This window comes from Podarcis filfolensis (assembly GCF_964270895.1).
Source record: "Podarcis filfolensis genome assembly, chromosome: 3".
Taxonomy (NCBI): domain Eukaryota; kingdom Metazoa; phylum Chordata; class Lepidosauria; order Squamata; family Lacertidae; genus Podarcis; species Podarcis filfolensis.
This window is the reverse complement of record NC_139606.1, coordinates 101,494,790-101,512,904: the sequence shown is the minus strand read 5'-3', so window position 1 is coordinate 101,512,904 and position 18,115 is coordinate 101,494,790. Positions and strand designations below refer to the sequence as shown.

The window sequence follows — 18,115 nt, the reverse complement described above, 5'->3', positions numbered from 1 at the left end:
GAACTGTCACAAGGCAATGCTGGAAATCTGATTGGAACCCTGCCTCTCTGACATCATCACAGTGAACCCTGACTGGCTGGGATCATGCAGTGGTTGAGAAAGTTGGCCTAATAATAAGGGAGGAAATATCACTGAAGGAGCAACACAACACACTGGGGACAAGCTTGGGAAAACGTTAAAAGGCTAGGAGGCTTTTCAACAAACTTTACCCCCTCATAAAGTGTTTGGAGCGCATACTTGGTGCAGCTCTAGTTCTTACCCCTACGACTCCACTCTTCAATCTCTCCTTCAGTTAGTGATCCTGATACCTCTTCCACACTCCACCATAGTGTTGAGGGACCCTCCAGAACACTATAGTAGGTGTTGAGGGATCTACCAGAATACCAGTGAAGGAAGCTGCAATGGGAGGAGGCAATCAGCAAAGTTGCCTCCCTCCACAACAGGAAGTTTCTGCTGGGTATAAAGCCTTCCTTCAATGGAAGGAGTCTTTCCATACACAGAAAGTGAAGCCTGGATACAACTCACCTTGATATATGTTACTGAAGGCTTCATGAACTAAGGGATGTTCTTTCAAACAGAAGAATAAGAACAGGTTTCTTGCTCCTTCTACAACTTGCTGAGTTGTAGAAAATCTCGAATAATCTCACCATTTCAAATTCTGACCTTGTAGAAGAGCCCTGGAATCAGGCCAGGAGCCTTACATAAGCCATCCTGGACACCGAATAATGGAAAAGGATGGTTATAAATGAATGTTATAAATACATTTAAGAAGTACAGGGTGGATTGCTACTTTGACCATAAACATGGCAAGATGCCTTATATTGAGTAAGGCCATTGGTCCATCTAATTCAGTATTGCCTACGCTGACTGGCAGCAGGTCTCCAGATATTTTTTTCTGCCCCACCTGGGGAACTTCTGTATGTGGTTTCATAATTTGTTGGAAGCTGCCCAGACAGTAAAACAACAGTAAAAGTGCAAAGAAATGTATGCACAGATGTGTGTTCTCCCTGCATGGAACCTGCGGGTGGCTGGGCCCATATCGTGGTAAGATACTATAAACACACAGGACAAACATCAATCAATCAATCAATCAATCAATCAATTTCCTTTATTGGCATAGTAAGAGTACATCCTACACATGGATCAGAACGCAACACGGGTAACAAAACATAGAAGGAGGTACTTTAGGATAAAACTGTACAGACATTGTGAGATGCAAAAGTGGCTCTTAGGACGTATAGTGGCGTAATTTCATGGCATCACTCAAAAATCTTGCCACATTCTCCACAATGTCCTTCTTACAATTATTCAGCAGATAGGACACGCTGGAAGAGTCAGTGCGATAGATCCCCTCCTTCAATAAGGGGGTCAAATACTTATACATTTTTGCATAAAGCGGGCAATGAAATAAAACGTGTGTGATGGATTCGACCTGTTTTGTGCCACAAGGGCAGTCCCTTTCAGAATATGGGATTTTTGAGAATGTACCTTGCAAAACTGCAGACAGCGAAACATTAAATCTTGCGAGGGAAAGAACTCTGCATAAATGGGGATTGTAAACATATTGGGCTCGAATAAGCCACAACTTTACTGATTACAGATGCAAGTAGCTTTCGGAATAGGTATGTATCCTGAATCAACCAACTTGACTGCTGGCTGGCAGACTATTTCGCAGGGTCAATCCTGGGTTAAGGAACTCCCTGTGATGTACATCAAATAGGGGCGATCCCTTCAGGGCTGCCACTTTTCTGGGGAGTGCTATGGCCATCAGCTCCCAAATGGGCATCCAGATAGAAGCACCTCCCCCTGGACCTCTGTAACATGGCACCCCTGATTCCCCGAGGCGAGGGTAGGTGGCTTCCCAAACCCCTCCGTCACCTAGACTAAGGATCCAATCCAATGCCTTATCCGCCAACAAGTTGTGACAATTGCTATGAGGTTGGCAATACCCTCCATACAGGCCCAATTCATCTGCAGGCAAATTCCTCCCTGGCCCTGAATACGGCGACCGAATATTTCCATAGCAAGGGCATATTCAGAAGCTGCCCGCTCCCCACCACTACATAGGGCGGGAGGATGGGGAATAAAGCTTTGACTGAGCTAACGAGTCTTTATATGCCCAGTGAGCGGACCTGAGTGAAGACCAGGAGCTGAGGTTCTCCACAAAGCCAGGCCCACCCTCCTGCTTGCTTCTGATAGGTCTGTTCAAACACAGCTTGCCTGTGATAGGTCCCCTTGAATACAAGCCTCCCAGCAACCTACATAGCCAGAGGAGGATGGAGTGTTGGCTCCCAATGGTCCTGCGGGGCCAAAGGTTTGTCCCAGGCTAAGACCATGGTCACACTGGGCCACAATTGCTGCTTACCATCATACAAAGGTATAATAATAATACTAATAATAATAATAATTTATTATTTGTACCCTGCCCATCTGGCTGGGCTTCCCCAGCCACTCCAACAAAGATTAAAAATACATTAAAATGTCACACATTAAAAACTTCCCTGAACAGGGCTGCCTTCAGATGTCTTCTAAATGTCAGGTAGTTGTTTATCTCTTTGACATCTGATGGGAGGGCGTTCCACAGGGTGGGTGCCACTACCGAGAAGGCCCTCTGCCTGGTTCCCTGTAGCTTTGCTTCTCGCAATGAGGGAACTGCCAGAAGGACCTCAGCGCTGGACCTCTGTGTCTGGGCAGAACGATGGGGGTGGAGACGCTCCTTCAGGTATACTGGGCTGAGGCCATTAGGGCTTTAAAGATCAACACCAACACTTTGAATTATGCTCAGAAACGTACTGGAAGCCAATGTAGGTCTTTCAAGACCAGTGTTATGTGGTCCCGGCAGTCGCTCCCAGTCACCAGTCTAGCTGACACATTCTGGATTAGTTGTAGTTTCCGGGTCACCTTCAAAGGTAGCCCCACATAGAGCGCGTTGCAGTAGTCCAAGCGAGAGATAACCAGAGCATGCACCACTCTGGTGAGACAGTCTGTGGGCAGGTAGGGTCTCAGCCTGCGTACCAGGTGGAGCTGGTAGACAGCTGCCCTGGAGACAGAATTGACCTGCACCTCCATGGACACCTGTGAGTCCAAAATGAGCATTCCTTGTGAGTAAGGAAGCAGCATATGACCAAGGGAGTGCTACAATTTCAGCAAACTGGATCAGGGCAATAGCTGCATGTTCATCTCCGGTGGGGGGGGGGTGGCGTGTCACATTTTTTCTCCTTTATCCCTAAATTCACCCTTTCCATTATTTCAGTGCTATGCAGGTAAAACATTCCCCAAATGGCTTCTGCGTCTGGTCATTTCACAGTTCAGCAATTAGCACTGTGTTTCCCACATCACGATATTTATTTTTTCCTTAATTGTGCAATGCAGATGCAGGGAATGAGTCCTGCATCCTCAAAAAGCCCAAAGGAAACATAGTCTATGACTCAACCCTAAGATCATGAACATTTTGTACTGTAGCTGCCACTTACAAAAAAAATATTTAAAAATCTGTCCGAAATTTGAACCCGTCATCTCTCAAACATTTAAATATAATTCATTAAAAAGAGAAAGGGAGGGGAGGGAATCATGTAGCAACTGCATAACAAGAAGAGGGAAAATGTACACATTCAAAACATATGGGTGATCTTTAGAAAAATCTCAGCATCACTTCATAATTATATACTACAAGTTTTAATTAACTAAAGCTCTGAAAATCATAATGCCTTATTAAAATGCAATTAATCCTTTGATTAAAAAACAAAAAGCACAAGTATTTACAACAAAAACACAAGTAGAATAATTACAAATATCATGTACCCATTTCTTTTATTTGGGTGTCACTTATGATGTCTCACATTCCCTTCATTAATTCAAATACACACATTATCTCAAATCCACAGCCGATTGAGTGACAGTGGCCACCAAACACACAGCCCTATATCCTATTGATTTCGGCAAATCCTGAACAATGCCATTTGCATGCTTGTTTCTGTAATAATAAAGATATGCCATTCAGAATTAAAGGACCGGCCAGACTAGTGGCAACTAATTGTGTTGTGTGTAATGAGTGCAATTTCAATTTGATATAACCCTCAGCTTTTCTTGCAGCACTCGCTAAGTACTTTCAAGTCTTTGTGGGGAAATAATTGATTTTTTTTGTGCTGTGGGCACAAGAAAATTATTATGATCTTTTGAATAATGCCAAAGAAAGGACCATGAATGATTTAAATTGGTATGTGAAGAAGGCTTCACTGTGGATTGCAGTTTGACTGACACCCTACTAATGTAGTATCTAGATTAGCAATTTTTAAGGAGGCAGCCAATGTAAAAACTGGTAAAACAGAAAAACATTGCTAACGGGGATTTTGATTTTGTTCTCCAGCAAGGGAGAACAATACGGTCATTTCATGCATGTCGGACAAGCACTACACCGTTTATTACATAAATGCCCTCGTTTTTGTCTTTATGCCATGTGAGTTGGAGGTTACATTTCAACTGATAAGTTTTACATTATATTAAAAAAATTTCTAGATGCAATAGCTCAGTGCAAAGTTACCCCAGCAGCTGGAGCCTATTGGGCATGAGGGGCTGCTGTGGATATTTATAACATCTGTTCCACTGTTCAGCTTAACCCCTAGAGAGAGAAAATTGGGAGAGCCCTTTTTGCCTAAAAGAAAATTATCTTCCCCTCCTTTCCGCTATTGCTCACCTTCTCCTTATCACACATTCTTTGTCATATTATGTGGCAGAGATCTTCCAAGCCATCTCAAATCTGAGACAGCTGGCACTCTATCCTCAATATACTTTTACTTGGAATTAAGTCTCATTGATCTCTACTGAGTTTGGTTCCAAACCATTGTGTTTCAGATCACAGCCTATGTGTGTGTGCCTGCGTGCTATCTGCCAGTCCAAGATCAGAAAATTATTAATTGCTCAGTTTTTAAAGCATTTAATTGATCAATTGATTAGGCTAAATAAATTAACCCGAGAAATCACCTAACATTTAATAAACAAAAGCTACATTTATTGTTTAAAGAGAAGGTCATATTTAAAATTTCCTCCTTGTTCCTATAATACACCAAAGTCATTATTATTATTATTATTAAAAAATATATAGTTCCTGAGCCTTCAGCCTTGGACCTCAAGATTTTAAAAAATCTCCATTGGATTCATCATGGAACAGCTCAACCCTATGCACGTCTGCTCAAAAGTATGTTCCACTTAGTTCAATGGAGCTTACTTCCACGCAAGTGGATGCAGGATTACAGCCTTAAAAAAAAAAGCTGATTAATTCACCAGTTGATTAGAGTTGGTGGTGTCCATTGTAAACTTCTGCACTGATTTTAAGCAGATTCGCACAGAAGTAAATTTAATTCAAATTGATGGAACTTCCTTTTATGTGACTAGTATGGCTGGGAGTGAAATATCCCTTAATAATTGCACTCTCTCTCTGTGTGTGTGTGTTTTTGTGTGTGTGTGTTTAAATCACCCATCTGCACAAAACCAAATATACACATTCTCCAAAATGTATCACCTACCTATAATCAAACATGTATAGGTAGGGTTGGATCAAATCTGCATGTTCATCAATGGCTACTAACTAATTGCATCTACAGGACATGGGCTTCTTCTATTTAGGCCTCTTGCTTCTTTTCTCCGAAATGTAGAACCTATTTTCGTAGGCAGCCCCATCGCCATCAAATGTGTGCATCTCGTGAGAAGCAAACAAGCACATCTCTCCCCTGTTTTCAAATACAATTCCACCTTAAAATGCATACCTTCCAAACCTTATTCTTCAGAGGCGGGAATGTTGTTAATTTAGTTGGTCGTAACTAAATAGTTTCTAATCTGGAGCAGGAGTCTGCTGAGAATATTGGACAGTTTAAAGGTTAATCACCATCGCCTGGTTACACAAGTGAGGCAGAACTAATTCCTGCAAAGGCAAATGGCTTCCAGTTTTATCAGCAGCGCAGATTAGAAGTGTTAATATACAGAAGAGAATAGATGCTCAAGGGCCAGTTTTCCCCTTATCGGCAAACTTTGCAACAGAACTCGGCTACTGCACAACCTCTGCACTTTCTATAATAAGGCGACTCATTTTGCCTCTCGAGCAGAACTATCAAACAATCCTCCCCAAACCACTGCCACCAAAATCAGGGTATTACAGACCACAGCTAATTGGAAGATCACTATAATGAAGTAAAAAGATAAAATACTTTTGGCTGCAGGCCTAAAACGTGGATCAGCACAACATAGGAAGCTATCTGGCTATGTCACATTCAGAGAGATTTACATAAACAATAAACTCAAACCGACTGCCCCTGCAAATACATCTTTGTTTACAGCTAATGCAATCTAAAGCACTGGTTGTAGAAAAGAAGAAAGCAAGGCGGGGGGCGGGGGGGAGAGGGAAGGAGAGGGGAGAGGAGATGTATTTACATATTTCAAGTTATCAACAGATCCAGTAGCCACCGACCCAAACACCCCGCAACCCTGGTTATTTTGAAATGTACTCCATGCAGAGAAAATGTGCTAAGATATGCAAATAGACACGCTATACAGTATTTAAATATGGGTGCTCTTCAATGTTTGCCTGTGTTTCCTTTGCCGGAGGAGAACGGGCACCTGCTCTTGCCTAAATGCAGCTCTTGGGCGGAGGAAGCCAGGACAAGCAAGGAGGGGAAAGCAAGATTCATCAGTATTGCAACCGCTATATTTCTCAAATAAAATTTATTGACAGAGGACTTGGTGGGTTTGATTGTTTGCTAAGGGAACACTTTCCAAATGGCTGAAGACAATGAGAGGGCAGTGCACAGGAAAGAGTCAGATTAATGCAGAATGATAACAGTAATTCTGTCTCCGATGCTAATAGCTGCACTCTCTCTGCTCTTAAAGACCTGATCCAGTTTTTATTTACTGTCATGGTGACACCGGTCCCATATTCTAGCGTTCTTAGAGAAAAGCCAGAGGAGTTCGGAAAGGTATGTGGTTTGATTTATGAGGCAAGATGCATAGTTTTAACTGCAACAGCAATAACCTGGTTGTCACTTGCCTGCCACATGTTGCCATCTATGAGCCACATCTCCCACAAGTCGTAAGCCAATGCATTGTAATCGCATGGGATTTTGGTGGAAGTGTTAACTAAAGGTGACAGAGAAAGAAAGCACACCGACAAATTCTACAGGGGAAATAAAAGGACAATTGGTAAATGAAAACCTTAAAGAAGGCTTAGAGACAGAAGGGGCTCTTTGTGGAAGACAGGAAGGCGTATTGGGTTAGTCAAGAAGAGGGAGAACTTAGCAGGAACAAGGGAAATCTTTGTCTGAAACTCTGTTTTCCCTGCTAATAATGTCGAAATTTATATGCATCACATCACATCAGTGGCATAACATATGCATCACGGACATCTGTAATCTATTCCCATGATTCTTCCAACTCAAAAGATGGAGGTATTATGTACACCTGGTGCACATCTTATTGTACAGTGACAGATTTACATGGCCTCCCATAACACCCTGCTTACAATATCTCTACATTTTTAGTAATGTGAATCAGCCACAATATTGGAGATTCTATTGATCTGTTTCCCACTTAAAGCAAAAGCTGCAAAGAGGGCACAAAACTGAAATCAGACAAGAGAGTGAGTCTGTAATTAAAAATACAATGAGTCGCACAACTAATTCAAGTCCATTGATGCCAGTGGCTCTGTTCTGATTATGACTCAGGACAGCATTCAACTAAATAATTGTGCAAGTGCAAGGATTGTCACTACCGCAATGGGGCATTCACCCCTCTTGTCCTCGCCCCTGTGCACCCCACGAGGTCTCCAAATCTGCTCCAGAAGGTTGGAGAAAAACCTAGAACAGATGTGGTCATTGTGCTGGGGGAGGAGAGTGTTCAGTTGCACAAAGAGAATTCTTGTACTATTGTAACCTTAGCAATACACTGAATATCATTCTCTGTTGATTACAATGCATCTCATGTCGAATCCTTGGACAGGGTTGACATTCTATGGAGCTTGCTGGCTTATGGGAGGCCCCCGGTTGCCACTTTCCGAGAGTCCGTAACATATATGTTTCAGCGTTCAGCAGGCATTCGACAGAAATATTGACATGGGGCACTTCAACACGTAGAATCCCAAACAATACAAGTGGTCTCTTGGAGCTAGTCCCTGTGATTACGAAGAGATGAACTTTGTGAGGATAAGATGAACTGAGAAAATTCGGAAAACCAGGGGTTTGGGGAAATAGGGGGTTATCACCAGAGGTTGCATACAGATGAAATAATAAAGGGAGAAGGGGAAGCGTGAGAACGGCACTCTGAACTTAAGACACACAAGAGTTATAGCATAGCAGCAAACTGGTATATCAGCTAGCTCTAAGGAATGAGTGAATCTGTTGTTTTTCATTTCTTTTCAGTCTTTAGTTCTCCCCAGAGACATCTGATTGGCCACTGTGGGAAACAGAATCCTGGGCTAGATGAGCATTTGGTTTTATCCAACAGGGCTCTCAGTCTCCTGTCTTAAGAACATAAGAGCCCCTTTGGAGCAACACTGCCTTGGGATGGAAGAAGCTCAACTGCCTTCCATCAAAATAGATGGTTAAATGTGCCTGTGCATTTAATGTGTCTATTTTCTACTTTAAAAAAACACACCAAAACAGTTATAGAGTTTATCAGGAGCAGAATCATGGCGAGTGAATGAAAGGAAAGTTAACCTTGTCCTTCCAGCGTGATGAATAGCCACCACACACCCAATTTCCCAGCCTCTCTGCCCAGAAGAGAAGCTAGGAATATGTGGAGCTGACTCAATCACTGGCCAGACCTACGCTGACTTGCAGCAGCTCTCCTGGATTTCAGAAAGGAGTCTTCTCCTGCCCTATATGGAATTGAACCTGGCAGCTTTTTTTGCACATAGTATGTGCACTAGCACAGAGATACCGTTCTTCCCCTGATGGCAGTGGCAGTTTCCTTCTCAGGGGACGCAGCAGCTTGGAGGAAGGAGGTTGACCGATACCATAGCACAGGGAGAAAGTATGCAGATGTTTGTGCACTTTGAAATTATATACCTTGGATGTGGGGACTAACGGGTGGACAGCAAAAGTGGATCCTGCAAGCCAGAATGGTTGCAAAGAGACCTGTACTTCCAAGGTTGCAAGGACGAACAACCACCTGGTCTGAAGATCTCACTGCCCCTTTCTGTATTTGAATATATAGCTCACCTGCCTATCTATTATTAGGACACATGGACTGCTTATATTAATGTTTAAATTAGGACTGATGGATTATTCATATTGTTAATGTGAGCTGACATTGTTTCTTTCTCTCCCCCCCACCCCTTTTCTGTTATGCTTGCAATCACAAGTATTTTAAAAACCACTGCTGGCAGGGAACAAGGTCATCTTGCAGGATCTTATGGCATGCGGATATATTTACACGAGTTTCCTAACTACATAATTACGAGATATTACTTAAATCTTAGATCAAATGCATCATGTATTGTCACACTATATCATATTATAAGAACACCCATAGTTATAATTTCTTCTCTCTTTTTTGGTACAGAATAAAAGACCACCAGTTTTGTTGGAAAATCTGGAGTGTTTGCATTCTTCCCTCCCAAAGCAATTTCTAAGTAGTGATTGCCATCCCATCCCACAGTTTCCTCACCTTCCTGATCGATTTTTGGAAGATTACTGCTTCTCCAGCTTTTTGCTACCATTATCAGAGCTGTTATCAACACATGTGATACCAAAGCCCTTTGCTCTTTCTTTATTATTTATCTACTGGCTAATGTGGCCTAACTGCATCACGATTGGATTCATTTGCAGTTTGTGCCTCTTGATCTCACTTATGGTGCTTCTGATGCCTTCCCAAAATAGCCTGCACAAATAGTGAGGAACCTTTGGGTCAGGATACTCCAACTGTGTCTCAATCGACTCTCCTAACTCTCCACAAGCCACACCCCCTCCCCAGTCATGCCTTCAATTGGCCCTGCTTCACATCCTCTGTATTTTTGCTTGGCTGGGGTGTGTCCTTGAACTTTGATAAGGCCTCTTACCAGAGTTGCCGGGGTGCCTAATAATAATAATAATAATAATAATAATAATAATAATAATAACAATAATAATAATTTTATTAGTTACACCCCACCCATCTGGGTGGGTTTCCCCAGCCACTCTGGGCAGCTCCCAGCATATATAAAACTTGAATAAAATAGGGGGGGCAGGTAAGCCCCGTCACACATAATCAATCACATGATGTGGCATACATGAATGGCAATGCCCATTAACTTTGGGGGGGGCTGGGGCCCTCAAATATTTTATTGGGGGAGCTGAAGACCCCTCAACCCCTAAGAGTCAGCTCCTATGCCTCTTGCTTGCCTGGAATGAGGATAGAGATCTGAGTTCACTGTTTTATGGCTCTGTTGGATTTTGACAACTTTTTATGAGCAGCTGCCCTTCATTATTTTAAGGATGAATTTGATGGTATATCTTTTTACCCTTATTCTTGCCATCTTCTCACACCCTCCAAGTGTCCCTATTTTCCAAGGACAGTCCCAGGTTTACAGAAGCCACCCTGGTTTCTGATTTGATCCCAGAATGTCCCACTTTTCCTATTTTCATTGGATAAATGTTGGAGAGCATGGAGTTATCCGATCCCCCAGCCAAGAAAATAAGTAACTATACAACCTTTAGAAGATAACAGAAGGCAGCCCTGTATAGGGGAGGTTTTTTAAAAAATGTTTTATTATGCTTTTATATATGTTGGAAGCGACCTAGAGTGGCTGGGGCAACCAGTCAGATGGGTGGGGAATAAATAATAAAATTGTTGTTGTAGTTGAATAGGGTGTCCATATTTTCATTGGAGAAATGTTGGAGGGTATGGCTTTATACTGAACAGTGGGAGCCTATAAATTTACCAAACAGATAATTAGAATGGCCTTCAAGAATACACATCTTTACCATGGCGAGTAGACAAGATGGTTTCCATCCCCTTTGCGTTCGAGGAACCTCTGTCCAGATACAACCACTGCTTAAAAATAAATTACATTATTTATCTCTGCTTCCTCCCACCACCACCAGGCAACCTAGCCATCCTCCTCTGTTGTTTAGATTTTCATTCCAATTCCATCATTTTCCCCTTCCCACAGACAAGGTTCCTAAGAAAGCCAGCCTTGCAGCTTTTCAGAAAAAGATTAGATGCTCATCTTTCTGGGGTGCTTTAGGATATTGTTAGGGAAACTATCATGGTTTCAAACTACTGTTAGAAAAAAGTATGGGTGAAAGACTAGAGTCAACAGGATGAAGGGACAAATGTTGTGCTTTTGAAAAACAGGGATGGGAAAAACAGGGATGGGCTACAAATCCCATCATGCTTGGCTATGGACCACGCTGGCTGATGGGAGTTTGAGCCCAGCCACATATGGGGATCCATAGCTTCCACACCCCTGATTTAAAACAACCAGATACATTTTTTAAAAAATTATTAGCCCCTTCATTTGCAACTTAAAACACCATGGGTAAAAATAACAAAAACAACTTACTGCCTCCATGGAACTTGTGACACAAGAGGTTGTTGGCATTACGAGTGGAAGGCTGGCATATTCCTAGCTTATTTTAGCCTTGAAACAAGACCTCCCTCTGTTTTTGACCCATCTTCCATCTTGAAACATCCAAAACAATAGCTTTCAGGTGATTAAAAAACAAGCAGCCTTCTAACACACTCCAGGCATCTTGAGGTAGGGCGCAGAACGTTTTCTGCCTTGTGTAAAAATCACAAACCCGAAGGCATTCCCGAATAATTATTCCCTTGGCCGTGTTGCAGTCATCTCTGCAAACGCTTGAGCTGTCACCTCCATCCCGCCAGTGACGGCTCCCTCTCAAACTACATCTGTTACATTAGGGATTGCATGATGACCCTGACTCCGAAGATGAAGCAACGTGCCCTGGAGCTGGCAAATCAATCAGGTTACACGCCTCCACTTTAAGCCAATTTCCAATTATTTCAGGTGCAGGTTTTAACATGTGCGGCTTGCCCTCCCACTCTGTTCCCTTTCTTAATTAGCATATTAAGGCCCCATCTTCCCCATTTCCACCCCAAAACAGGAGCCTGAAGGCATCTTGCAAAGCCAGTGATTCTCAATTACACCATCTCACTGATAGCCATGATGGCTTTTTATTCTTCTTCTTCTTCTTCTTCTTCTTCTTCTTCTTCTTCTTCTTCTTCTTCTTCTTCTTCTTCTTTTGCAATGGGTATGACTGGGTAGATATGCCTGAGTAGCTGGTTGGTGAAACTTATTTCAATTACTTGCTCAAAGGAAGAGCAGCAATCTGAATTAACAACCGGCCTCCCTTCCTATTGGAATGCCCAGCTGAAGATAGGAAGTACATAGCCAGGCATCCCCAAATTCGGCCCTCCAGCTGTTTTGGGACTACAGTTCCCATCATCCCTGACCACTGGTCCCGTTAGCTAGGGATGATGGGAGTTGTAGTCCCAAAACAGCTAGAGGGCCGAGTTTGGGGATGCCTGTGCATAGCAAAGGGTTTCCTTTCTTCTCACTCCAGAAGACAAGTTGCTGGGAAATAAATGGCCATCAGCAAGCATGTCATAAGACTGGCAAACAGAACAAGTTAAAGGAAGAAGACAAAGGTTTGGATCCTAACTTCCCTTTTGTGAATGAACAGACCTTGCTGGGGGTTGAATTAGATTACCTTTGGGGTTCCTTCCAACTCTACAATTCTATGATTCAATGACCTTTCCTACCTCTTCCTTCCTCTGTATGTCCTCTCTCTCTTTCTCTCTATTGCCCTCCCCCCTGGGAGTTGGAAGAGACCTTTCGGAACAGGATGGCCACATATCCTATTTTATTGGCTCCTTAATATGAGTCTTAATATGAGTTTTGGTAGTTCAGATCAGGATTGCTTTTGATCCTCTTGCAACTCATAATTTGTGCAGCTCGACTTTATGCCTCAGAAATAAATTGTGCCGAATTTTTAGTGGGGCTCACGCCACAGTTGTTGCAGCCTTAAGAATATTTTCGTTGGAAAGGGCTACCTCATTCCCAGCAAGAAGCAAAATAAATAACAAGGCAAAAACCTCAGTCTGTGGTATGCAACAGGTTGATTGGTAGCCGCTGGAAAAACAGGAGGCGCTAGGATTAGCAGCAGAAACTAACAGCTGCTCTTAACAGAAGTGGTCTTTGTAGCAGCTTCCATTCTGTGAAACCTCACTTCCCCTGGAAGATCACCAGATCCCTAGCCGGAGCACATTTCAGAAGCAATAGGAGAGTTCTCTGATTGGGCAGGCGATTGGTGTGGAGCAAATAGGAGAGTTAGTTTCACGCAGCCAGATGATGCAGTGGCTGTGAACAGGGAAGGCCATGGTTCTCATAGAATCATAGAATCATAGAATCACAGAGCTGGAAGAGACCACAAGGGCCATCGAGTCCAACCCCCTGCCAAGCAGGAAACACCATCAGAGCACTCCTGACATATGGTTGTCAAGCCTCTGCTTAAAGACCTCCAAAGAAGGAGACTCCACCACACTCCTTGGCAGCAAATTCCACTGTCGAACAGCTCTTACTGTCAGGAAGTTCTTCCTAATGTTTAGGTGGAATCTTCTTTCTTGTAGTTTGGATCCATTGCTCCGTGTCCGCTTCTCTGGAGCAGCAGAAAACAACCTTTCTCCCTCCTCTATGTGACATCCTTTTATATATTTGAACATGGCTATCATATCACCCCTTAACCTCCTCTTCTCCAGGCTAAACATGCCCAGCTCCCTTAGCCGTTCCTCGTAAGGCATCGTTTCCAGGCCTTTGACCATTTTGGTTGCCCTCCTCTGGACACGTTCCAGTTTGTCAATGTCCTTCTTGAACTGTGGTGCCCAGAACTGGACACAGTACTCCAGGTGAGGTCTGACCAGAGCAGAATACAGTGGCACTATTACTTCCCTTGATCTAGATGCTATACTCCTATTGATGCAGCCCAGAATTGCATTGGCTTTTTTAGCTGCCGCGTCACACTGTTGGCTCATGTCAAGTTTGTGGTCAACCAAGACTCCTAGATCCTTTTCACATGTAGTGCTCTCAAGCCAGGTGTCACCCATCTTGTATTTGTGCCTCTCATTTTTTTTTGCCCAAGTGCAATACTTTACATTTCTCCCTGTTAAAATTCATCTTGTTTGTTTTGGCCCAGTTCTCTAATCTGTTAAGGTCGTTTTGAAGTGTGATCCTGTCCTCTGGGGTGTTAGCCACCCCTCCCAGTTTGGTGTCATCTGCAAATTTGATCAGGATGCCCTTGAGTCCATCATCCAAGTCGTTGATAAAGATGTTGAATAAGACCGGGCCCAAGACAGAACCCTGTGGCACCCCACTAGTCACTCTTCTCCAGGATGAAGAGGAACCATTGATGAGCACCCTTTGGGTTCGGTCAGTCAGCCAGTTACAAATCCACTGAGTGGTAGCATAGTCAAGACCACATTTTACCAGCTTCTTTACAAGAATATCATGGGGCACCTTGTCAAATGCCTTGCTGAAATCAAGGTAGGCTACATCCACTTGCTGAAATCAAGGTAGGCTACATCCACTGCGTTCCCTTCATCTACCAGGCTTGTAATTCCACCAGGCTTCTAATTCCACCTGGTCCATGATCTCGCTTATTATCAACTTTGGGCTTATTTGCATGCAGAAGGTCCTATGTTCAAACCATGTAATCTCTAGGTCAGGATGGGGAAAGCACCTGCTTCAGACTGTGGAGAGTAGCTGCTAGTCAGAGTCAACAACACTTAGCTAAATGGACCAATGATCTGGGCTCAGTATAAGGTAGTTTGATTACCACCTTGGCCTGAAAGACCTGCTCCCTGCCTTGCAGGCATCTTTCCACTTGGGTAGGAGGATGGAGCACGGACTGACTCCAGCTACAAAAGCTGAGGATGCTGAACAGACTTTTGGACTGGAATGTTGTTTGGGATTTTTGTTTTTGTTTTTTGCATCTTTATTTTAGATTTTGTTGCAATTTATGTAGAAATAGTTTAGTTTGGTTTGGTTTTATATTTTTTCATGTTTTGTTTCTTGTTTATGACTACTTTTGTTATGTTATGTGTTTTTTACATGTTGGATGCGGGTGGCGCTGTGGGTAAAACCTCAGCGCCTAGGACTTGCCGATCGCATGGTCGGCGGTTCGAATCCCCGCGGCGGGGTGCGCTCCCGTCGTTCGGTCCCAGCGCCTGCCAACCTAGCAGTTTGAAAGCACCCCCGGGTGCAAGTAGATAAATAGGGACCGCTTACCAGCGGGAAGGTAAACTGCGTTTCCGTGTCCTGCACTGGCTCACCAGATGCAGCTTCGTCACGCTGGCCACGTGACCTGGAAGTGTCTTCGGCCAGCGCTGGCTCCCGGCCTATAGAGTGAGATGAGCGCACAACCCTAGAGTCTGTCAAGACTGGCCGGTACGGGCAGGGGTACCTTTACCTTTAAGCTGCCTTGAGCATGGTTTGAACTGTGGAAAGGCAGCATTCAAATAAAATTATGTATGTGTGTGTTGTTGTTGTTGTTGTTGTTTAGTCGTTTAGTCATGTCCGACTCTTCGTGACCCCATGGACCAGAGCACACCAGGCACTCTTGTCTTCAACTGCGTCCCGCAGTTTGGTCAAACTCATGTTAATAGCTATGCCACTGAGGCAATGTACACCAAACATTTAAAAACAGAGCTAAAAACACATAGGCACTAAAAATTTAGTACCAAAGTATTAAAAAGGAGTACAAACAGTGCTAATTAGGAGTTCATCTTCTATTTATTGAACTGCAAAAGCCTGGATAGATAAAATGTTTTGAGTTGGTGCCTGAAAGAACTCGATAATGTGAGAGACAGATACGCCTTTGAGGGAAGATTGTTCCAGAGTCAAAGGCCTACTGTGGAAATGGCCCTTCTGTGAATCATCATCATAGCAGGACTTGCTCTTGGGTAGAGTCAAATAGGTTTTTTTCAAGTAGATGTATTAATTCAATAACTAAATATTCTCCCACAAATCAGAGTTAAAAAGGAAATATCGGGGGGATTCAAGTGGCACCACTGTGCTGACGAAAAGTATCAGTCAGCCGAATACCAAGCAAGGCAATTTTCAGCACTCCCCACCCTCCATAGCACCTCATCTCCCCAAAATCTGCTCTGGAGGGTTGAAGGACCCCTTGGAGCAGATTTGGGTGGACGTGGCAGGCTCCAGAGGGAAGAGGAATAGCTGGAAACTGTCTTCCTTCCTGTTGTAGACTGGCTGGACACAGAGGAAAAGTGGGAGGCACCAGCTGGGAACCTCCATGGGAAGAAGACTCAGAGCCAGGGGACTGGTGGTGGGACTATGACAAGTGGTCAGAAGGAGAAGCCTGGGAGGAGGAGGTGTCAGAAGCTGAAGAGGTAACAGGGCGTGGTGAGCAGGGAGAGTCTATGGCAGAGAGAAATCCCAAATCAGAAGCAGAGGCGGAAGCTGGAGAAGAGGGAGGCCAAGAGGCAGAGATGAGTCAGGTTGGTGACAAAGCCAGGGTGTCTCCCCCTCTGGCTGTGACCATCTCTCCTCCCCCTAGTCTCCCAGGACCATGAGAGGGAGGGGCAGAGACAGGCATGTTGGGCATAGTAAGTCTCTCTGAATTCCAAGAGGCTTACTCCCAGGTAGACGGGTATAGGTTTACAGTGCACGTGTTTCAAAAGAAGACATGTGCCAATGATTGTGCAGTTTCAGTGTGTGCTGAAAACCTGCCTGTTTACAGGGGGCTTTGATTTATGCAAAACAACAGGAATTTTCACTACGACGCCTCCACATCATTTGGCTTAAGATATATTTAGTCACTGCTTTCATATATTGCAATCCCTCATGGGAAAAACAGTTCACATAGAAGGATGATGCATCAAATGCCCACGGAACCTCTAAACACAAACTTTGTCCTAGCAATGTGCCAAGATGTTTCCCAGACCATTTATCCTCAATGAATGAGAAAGTAAACTTAGTTAGAAAATTATCCAAGCGAATAATGAGTGGGATGTTGGCTTTTTATCACATTTGCCTTACTTCCCAGGTGACCAGTGTCTTCTCTCTCTCTCTCTCTCTCTCTCTCTCTCTCTCTTTCTTTCTTTCTTTCTTTCTTTCTTTCTTTCTTTCGTGATCACTCATAGCTGAGTAAGATTGTCTTCCATAAACACGATTTTAACAATGAGTCCATAAGTGACTGTGGAGGCCAATTCTGGATCCACACATCCTTCCCCAGTGGAGACATTGGTTTCTGGGCAGGAGTTGATCACGGTGTGGATTTGCCAAGCGTGCCTTTCCTCTTAGCACATTTCTCCCTTGTGTCCTGAGTTCGAGTGTCTTCAAAGCCCATGACACCTTTGGTAAACGCTGTTCTCCAATTGGAATGCTCGCAGGCCAGTGTTTCCTAATTGTTGGTGCTTATACTATATTTTTAAAAATTTGCCTTGTCTTTAAACCTCTTTTGTTGACCACCAGCATTACGCTTTCCATTTTTAAGTTTGGAATAGAGTAGTTGCATTGGAAGATGATAATCAGGCATCCAAACAACATGACCAGTCCAACAAAGTTGATGTTGAAGAATCATTGCTTCAACACTGGTGATCTTTGCTTTTTCCTGTATTAGTATTATTGGTATTAGTTCACCTGTATTCCCAAGTGATGTGTAAAAACTTTCGGAGACACTGTTGATGGAATCTTTCGAGAAGTAGGAGATGGCGTCTGTAAGTGGTCCATGTTTCACAAGCATACAGTAAGGTTGGTAGTACAATAGCTTTGTAAACAAGCATTTTGGTTTGTCTAACCTTTTGTGAGTGCATTCTGCCCATCCGCACTCTTGCAGTCTGCACCCTTCAGGCTTCCAACGTGCCTGCACTCACAGGAAAGCGCAGCGAACATGGACATCACGGAGTTTTTAGGAAGTGTGGGCTGGGAAGATTGCAGAGTGCCAAGAAATAATTGCTCAATGAAAGAGGCTGTTCACTTACTCACACCCGCTTGGCCACGTCATGTGTAAGGTAAGTGTAAACTGCTAATTTTGTGAATTTCTCAAGCCTCCTGAGAAAGAGGCAGAGACAAGAGGAATCCAGCCTCTTTCACATGGGACAAAAAATCATCTGG

At 43.6% G+C, this 18,115-nt stretch overlaps 2 long non-coding RNA genes across 4 annotated transcripts in view; one reads left to right on the top strand and one right to left on the bottom strand.

The window, feature by feature from the left end:
- LOC310758867 overlaps positions 1–18,115 on the bottom strand; it is a 46,396-nt gene that overhangs the window by 13,123 nt on the left and 15,158 nt on the right. The gene's annotated exons all lie outside the window — the stretch shown is intronic.
- LOC310758916 overlaps positions 1,107–18,115 on the top strand; it is a 32,167-nt gene continuing 15,158 nt past the window's right edge. The window contains exons 1-2 of the long non-coding RNA XR_014546091.1: positions 1,107–2,377; positions 17,838–18,012. This is a non-coding gene — a long non-coding RNA (uncharacterized lncRNA). The remainder of the gene's footprint in view (positions 2,378–17,837; positions 18,013–18,115) is intronic.